The sequence below is a fragment of the Crinia signifera genome, chromosome 8, assembly GCF_055691185.1.
Source record: "Crinia signifera chromosome 8, ASM5569118v1, whole genome shotgun sequence".
Taxonomy (NCBI): Eukaryota; Metazoa; Chordata; class Amphibia; order Anura; family Myobatrachidae; genus Crinia; species Crinia signifera.
Genome location: NC_139224.1, coordinates 61,550,111 through 61,558,992, shown reverse-complemented (window position 1 = coordinate 61,558,992; position 8,882 = coordinate 61,550,111).

Sequence of the window (8,882 nt, the reverse complement as noted above, 5' to 3'; positions counted from 1 at the left end):
TACATATTATTTCCCCAGTAGTGGCAGTTCCAGATGTACCCAGTAGGGTTTTAGCAAAAAAAAAAGTACATTCTAGACACTATGGTTTTCGGAATAATTTGGATAACCGATCTTTGGATAAGGGATATTCAACCTGTACTAGATCTCAGCCACCTCTCAACCTTATTTACTTCCAGTAATTTACAATGTGACTGCAATGATTGCCGGTACACTTAAGGTTTTGCAGCCAGTTAGCCTCTGGAATCACTGCATTTCTGCATCTTAGTACCTTTTTAATATATTTAGAATTTCATTATCATATTGAACACATATTAATAGACAGATTTATACTTTTAATAATTACTAATGATGCTGGATCTGTATTGTTACCTGGGTGTACTGCCTTTCTGTAATTCAACTCCTAGGCTTTGGAGTTTTCAGACGTTGGTTTCTATATTCTTACATATCATAATGCAATATACCATTATAAGCATGCTACTTTAGCCAATAATATAATGTGCACAACCCACAAAATCTGTTGGCCTGGAAGCAGTGCAGTACCCACAGGAGTAGCAGTTGGCATTTTACACTAAAAGAAAACAAAAAGGTGTATTTTAAGTAGGTGGTGATACATGAAATGTGTGTGTGTGTGTGTGTGGGGGGGGGGGGGGGCAATTTCTTTATATATTGGAGCTTCTTTAACATGTAATAATACAATTATAAGTGCAATGAATTACAAAGATAGTATCATCTTCATTAATAACGAAGTATTGCATAATTCACATTTTCAAAAGTTTACATCACAATGATTACAAAATGGTAATTATGAATCAAATAAATATTCATGGTGTTATAATAACCGGGGTATCCGCTATGGCTACACGTGTCTCATACCATAGAGTAATTTGAAAGCATTTTCGAACTGAGTCTTTCATGGTATGTGGTAGAATCTCAATATAACTTTCCCATGTATCAAAGTTTTTTTATTGCAGGATTCCTTTTGATGGGTGGCTTCCTTTTATAAAACATGAAAAATTGTTTTTCTCTGAATATAGTAAAATAAGGTTTTGTAGAATTAGTACACAGCTGTAAAATAATCTTACCTGTGGCTGCTAATACCAGTTTCCTTACTCCTAATATCTGTGTATAATATTCCAAAAAGTGCCCATTCAAGAGCTATTGGGGCAAAATTAACCAAATGTGCCACAGAAAATGTGTTAATTTGTTTCCAGAATTGTTTGATATGTTGACAAGTCGGAAAAACAATGGAATAGGTCTGCTTTTTCGTGGAAGCATTTAAGACAAATATGACTCTCTAGAATTCCTATCTGATATTCCTTTTTTTTGTTTGTTTTAGTTAAGGGGGTATTATTAAAAAGTTGTCCAAGAGATTGCCCCAGTCACTCGACCAAAGGAGGCTATCAATTGGCCCACCTTGGATAATTCCTCAGTGGCCCAGTTCTTAAAGATTTGTGCTGCCTCTCTATTTTGAAAGTTTGGATTATGAATAAAAGGTAAATGAATGGATGAGTATAAATTAAATTTTATATTTGTATTGTAGAAGGAGCCAAAGTTTTTTGTCAGTCATACATTTTCTAAGACTTCGGGTGGAATCCTCATTACCGATCATATGTAAGAAAGCTGTTGGTGATATTCGGCGTATACAATTCTGTTCCAATAATGTATTGGAATAGACATGGTGAGCAGTCAACCAGTCCTCATATAAAGTATTAACGTTGTGCTGCATAATTATACATTAGAATATGTGTCAAATGGATGCCGGCCCCATTATTATTCCAAATGAAATTCCTAAATAATTGAGTGATTGTTAGAACGTCTTTTTGGGATATGTCAATCTGGAGTATTTGAAAAGGGTACAAGAGTTTAAGAAAATAGATTGTTCACAGTAGATTTGCTCTTTCTAAGTATGAAAGCTGAAGATTTCCCAAAGTCCACAGCCAGTGTGGACACTATGTTGCTTATATTACGTTTATATAGATGAGTGATTATTTTTGGGTAGAGTAATCCCCAAGTATTTATTATTATTTATATATTACTAGTTATTTATATAGTGCACACATATTCCGCACAGCTGTACCAAGAATTTTTAAACATTCACATGTGGCCCTGCCCCAGTGGAGCTTATAATCTATGTTCTCTACCACATGTACACGCGCATACATTTATTTCTAGAGTTAATTTTGTTGGGAGCCAATTGCCCTACCAGTATATTTTTATATTGTGGGAAGAATCTGGAGTAAACCCATGCAAGTACGGTGAGAATATACAAACTTTGCACAGTTTGGGCCATGACCTAAGTGCTGTGAAGGAGTAATGCTAACCATTACACCATCTGTGAAATTTCACCATTGACCCATATGAAAGGAAGAAGCGCTGCCCATTTTGGTTGAGTAAATCCTTTTATTAGATAAATAGCAGGAGATTTTAAAAATGTTATGGTAAATTCAGAAACGGGACTGAAAGTTTTTAGCAAATCTATAAGAAGCCGTAGAGATGATTTTGGATTACAAATGTAAATTAAGACATCATCTGCAAAAGCAGTGATTATTTATCTCTATTTCCTATGTTAATACTTTGTATGATTGGTCATGGGGTAATCATTCAAAGTAAGAGAACTGGTGTAAAATTAAATAAGATGGTAGATAAGGACAACCCTGATGGGTTCCCTGGGTCGCTTCTAGTGCCATTAATTAAGAGTTAGTTTACAGGGGAAGTGTATCAAAGTGTTATTAAATTAATAAAATCTGTTCCAAAGGAATAAGTAGTAAGAGCTTTGATAGTAAAAGGGCCATGATACAGTGTTGAATGCTTTGTGAGCATCTAAGCTTGATGCTACTATTGGGGGAGAGGTGTGCGGCAACTATTGATGCTATAGCAGTGCAAATTCCTTTTACAGAATGGCGACCATTAATAAAACCTAACTGGTGGGTAGTAATTCTAGAAGAGAAGAAAGATTGTAAGAATGTACCTATAATTTTTAAATCTACATTTAATAAGGTCATTGGATGGTAATAGTCTAGAATTATTGGGCCACATCCTGGTTTTGGAATTTATTGTAGTAAAAGCTTCATTTAAAAGACGGAAATTGTGGGAATTTTGTAAGTATAGTCCAATAATGTGGGGCTGATATTGGTTTGTAGTATTTTGAAATATTCACCTGAAATACCGTCAGGTCCAGGAGTTTTACAAGTACGAAGGGAGGTAATCATCACATTAATTTCATGTTCTGTAATGTCCAAGTCTAAGATCTCCCATTCAGAAGAACAATATGACAGGTCTGTTTTCTCAAGTAAAGAATCAATTAATAATGGATCTGAGGGCGGGGAAAAATATAATTCAGAAAAAAAGGTGTGAAATGCCGAAGAGATTTCAGGTGTTTTTGCCATGATCAGGAGATCGTCACTTGCACGGACCGATACTATGTGGTTGCTACGGGGCCAAATATTTGTTGGTGAAGCCAATAAGCGGACAGTACGATTGCGGATTATAGTGTAATCTACACACAACTGGGCTTTTGAAAGCAAAAAGTCTTCAAGTAATGCCTTAGCTTGTTTATAAAGCATACAATTATTTGCAGTAGAATCAGAAACCTATTCAGAAGAGCAAGATTTTAACACTTCAGACAGAAAAGTATATTGTTTTTTAAGATCTTATTACGATTGGCATCATGAGATATTGGGCCTTATTTTGGTTGGTGCGTATATTTCCGAATACTTTCGGATGGCGTTTTTTAGCCGTCTGCGCATGCGTGGGGAACGCTATGCGCATGTGCCACGCATGGTCTACGTACTTGTTCGCAATAATCCCGTACAGAAATGTGCACCGCAATCACTCGGGAAATATGGGCGTATTATGGGCGTCATTCAGAAATACACAGGGGCGTACTTTCAAAGTGGGCTAAACTGGGCGGAAACATGGGCGGACATGGGGGAGTGCACTTATTTTGGTAGGCGTGCATTCGGATAGCACACCGAATGCACGCGAACAAAAAGGCAAGAAATATGCGGTGTCCATAAGCAAGTATTGCTTTGCGGACACCACTTGTTCATGCGCTAGGCAATCGCTACGCCTAATCACTACAACCAATGTCAGCTGAACACAATACAATCCACTCCTTTACTCATTACACATTAATTACACGCTTGTCATTGCTTCAATTGGAACCATTGCAGCTTAAATGGAACATTACTAAACACACACATATATGCTGCACTTTACACACACTTTTACACTGCAAATAATGGACACAACTTAATATTAATAATACAAATACACATGTCACTTCTACATGTATCAATTAAACCACACATTTGGGTGAAACAAAAAAACATTTATTACGTGAACTTATAAAATAAAATAGAAACCGTCACAAATTAAAAGGTACCATTGCAGGAATAAAATTTAATAATATCTCATAAATACATGTATTCTTAACATACATAGCCACAGCAGAATCATTAGGAACACATCAGGTGGCTTCACAACAAAAGTATAGCACCAACACTTCAAGTACAGCACACCGTAATGGTAGCCGAAAGAGGCCAACAGGGGAACCAAACATGACATTCGAAACGAGGGCAAATGTGGGTACCCTCTGCACGGAATTGGACACAGGAAGCTTACACACACAGCTCAATGAAAGATTTGGGAAGACATAAGGGTGGAGATTAATGCGGACACAAGTTCATCTGCGGGCACGTTTGCCCCTGGCAGGCTCCTTGCCACGTGCAGCAGCTCTTCGGCCACGGTCAGATGATGGCCCAGGTGGAGCAGATGCTGGTGAGGGGGGGGATGCTGTTCCCCCTCTGCCAGCAGGGAGTGCTGATGGTGGGAATGCACCAGAAACGGATGACAGTAGGACCCTATTGCTGGCAACTAGCTCCACCATAAGCTCATTATGGTGGAGGAGGAGGTCATTTTGCCGCAGGGCTTGATCAGCCAGCACCTGCAGGCTAGCAGCAATTGATTGCTGGGTGGCAGCCATAGCCTGCAGGCTCCCAGCGATAGTCTGCTGGCTGCTGACCAAACCCTGCAAGACCTCCTCGGTCCTACGCACCCGCTCTGATGCCGACTCTCCCTGCTGCTGAATATGGGAAAGCACCTGCACCCACCTGCCCAATTCAGCCTCGGACAGTGGCTGCTGCACGGGCCTGGTACTGGTGGCAGGTGGCACAGACTCCTCAACCTCAAGAGATTCTGGCCCAAGCGGTGGGGATGCTGGTGAAAGAGAACATTACAATTACAACACATTCCATGCAAAATTAGGAGCAGCTACTTATGGCATGGCAAATAATTACCTTCAAGAAAAGAAGCCATGACTTCCGCGGGGGCTTAGCTGTCGACGTTGCTCACCCCCCGGACCTCCTCTACTGCAATGCAGCACTGTGCCATCTCCTCCAGGGGGGTGAGCTTCAGCTTTGATGGCATGGGGCCAGCCCCAGAGGTGTGGCTGTGTTCCCACCGCTGGGTCAATTTCTTCTTGAGGTTGGTTTTGAAGTCGTGCCACCTGCAATCAAAGTGTACATATTACTACATGTCACTCCTCATGTTTGCTGTAGCACACATTACGATCTGCAACAGATGACAACATGTGCTTCATTACACACAACTTACATTCACTGAAAATATAAAAACAACCCTTAGAAGATACATTCACACTCACCCTACAATAACTATCGATTAAATGACATGGCAAACATGTCTGTGGCTCCAAGCAACGTGACCGGCCATTGACCAACACCATCTAACATCTAATGAAAATATTAGTGGTCTTGTACTGCTCAAATGTAACACACATGAACTTGCCTCTTCTTAACGTTCTCCGTCTCACGAACTTGTGGAGCCACCGCATTAATCTCCGCCGTTATGTCCTCCCAGATCTTCCATCTCCTTGTGTGTGTCAACCTGTCCTGTGGACACTCGATCCAATCCCGTGCACGGGGCACCAGGATGGCAAGCTCCTGCGCTTCGAATGCCATGTTTCTGCTGCTTGGTTCCTCTGTTGCCCTATTTCGGCCACGGCCAGCTGTCGCTGTACTTGAAGTGCTGGCTTGGCTACTCTGTTGGGAAGCTACCTGTTGTGTTCCCAATGATTCTGCTGAGGCTGAAGATGGGCCAGCTGCCGATTGGCCTGATGTGGATGGCCCATCTGGCTGCTCTTCTCCCACTGGCTGGTCTGTGTTGAGGGGGACATAGGAGGTGCTGGAGTCCATGCGGGCAAACAGGTCCTGGCACTCCTGCTCTTCCTCAGATAGAGATCCAGCCATGTTTGCAACAACATTGCCGTTTTCTAACACACCTTTTTATCCTATTTCTGTAATTGGCGTAAATCAGCGACACCCTGCGTTCCGTACGGCAGCGTAGACCGTGCGGCGCATAGGCCACGCCCCTACCTGCGGAAAAAAAAAACCTGCCAAAATAAGTAAGTCTGATTTAGTAGCTAATTGCAGATTGGTACTGCAATGATCAACTAAAAATGTGTTCAGCCATGAAATGTATATGTGAATGTACATCTGTACTGAGCACTTGTTTGGTATGTAGTAAAAATGACACTAACCATTCCATATGTAAATCCAGTCCACCACTTAGGCAATAGTAATCAGTGCTATCATCCAAATCACATGTGAAAGGTCTCTAAATTCTAGCTTGATGCTAGCTACATTGCATTCCACATCTCTAGTGTGGGCCAGTAGAAGGTAAGTGTACACATGGCACCATGGCCTAATATTGGGAAAAGGTCTGGCACTATTTGCTATGTTTCTGCTGTATAGCTTTCACTATAATGAAGCTGTTTAGTACCTTGTAGAGTTAGGTGTAACTGGCCAGTGATGCAGACTATTTCACCTGTTGTTTTCACCCATGTTTGGTGAATGTAATAGATTATATATATATACTGGGTTGCAATCTTCTTTCACCCTGTATGTTTAGGAGATCCTAAGTAATGGCATGGTCTGCTCAACTATGCAAAGGTACAGCAAGTGCAGTTTAGCGATGCAATGGGTTAGCCGTCTGTTGTGGCGCATACACGCTGTTAATGTCAAAATGAACAATAAAGTTAATACCAAATATCACTCTGAACAACCAATTACAGGACATGATTGCTTGAATTGTGCCATTGCTAAGATGGCGGCCTATGGCAGAGCAGCACCTTTCTCTGCCGCGGAGCTGAGGGCACTGGTCTCTGTTATGGAGACCAGGCTGGGGCGTGCGGGGCCCTTCATTACCAACCACCAGAAGCGCCAAGCGTATGCCGCTGCCCGCAGGCGCATATTCGCGCGCACCCAGGTGCGCAGGACCATCGCCCAGCTGGAGCGGCGATGGTCTGATCTGAGGCGCCGGGAGCCCGAAAAGCTCCAGCAAATAAGGGCCAGCATTGCACGATGTAAGTGTTTACACATTAAGGGCAGTATTCAATGTAGAAAATTCTCTGTGCATGGTGAGAGTTTTTTTCTCTCGCCATGCACTCGCCGTGTTCCGGAGCCTCCTGCTCCCACTATTCAACGTATTTAAGACTCGCCGCCACTCGCGGCGAGTCTTAACCCCTGCAGCGGACGGGCGTCCGCGGCAGGGAGCTGGCAGGGAGCCGTGGGACAGTGGCATCCAGGGAGATTAAAGTCTCCCTGGATGCCCCAGAACATATGTGGAGGGTAGGGGGCCCCCCCCGGGACCCAGGCAGCACAGGCTGCCCCCCCCCCCTATAGCCAGCGGGGGACCCAGTATTCACTGCACCCGAACGTGCATGGGGTGCAGTGAATATATGAATATCTAATGAGCGGCTCGAGCGCTCCGGCTGGCTGCACTGTGTAAAAAAAAAAAATTAAAAAAAATATTTTTTTTTTTTATTAAATATATATTCATGTGCTATAAGCACATGAATAAAAATAACATGCCCCTTCACAGAAAAAAAACCCTGATTTTTTTACACCAAAATTAAAAAAAAAAACCTTTTAGATTAAAAGTTCACATTACAGCTCTCCATCAAAAGATGGAGAATTTCTACACGGAGAGAGACGGCAAAAATCACTTAGAAAGACGGCGAATATTTCACATTGAATAGGGTGGTTCACTTTTGGAGAGCAAAATGCTCCGTCCAGGGCGAAAAAAACAAAAATTCTCCATAAAACACGGAGAATTTTTCTCATTGAATACTGCCCTAAATGGGCAATTGTACATTAATGCTTCCATGACCTTTTTTTTTCCAATAAGGTAACCTGGTTCATCATGAGTTAACCATGACATACTCTATCTGTGTGGTACCTCATGTTTGACATGCTGTAATGTGTGTGTAATATGTCATTTTTTGGGATGCATGATGAATGAACAAATCATGTGACTTATTTAACACTCTGCATTTTTATTTTCCTTACAGCACGTGACCGTGCAAGACGGGCCCGTGAACAGGGCCAGGAGGAGGAGGCCCCCCCTGAAGACGTGGCGGAGGAGGAGGCCACAGAAGTGGTGGAGGAGGAGGCCACAGAAGTGGCTGAGGAGGAGGTGGCCGAGGAGTTTATGGGCCACGAGGAGGTGGCCGAGGAGGTTGTTGAAGAGGAGGAGGCATGTGAGGTGCTGGAGGAAGAAGGAATTGGTAGGTAAACATAAGGCATCATTAATAATTGGTGGTAGTACTATTTGTTAGGTACCACTGGTGAATCTAGTGAGTTTTACTCTATTATTAATAAATAAACAAAAGTGGCTTACAACAGACACACTTAGGGGTTATAGGCACAAGCTGCAAACGTAGAATCTGGAGCCTCAGGTAGGTGATGCGTTTTTGTTTATGAAGGGCCTTTCTATTTGTTTGGTGTAAGGAAGCGGATTAGTGCAGCAGTTTCACCTATCTGGCAATGTGACTATGAATCCGGAAGTAAGGGGTAGAGGGACTA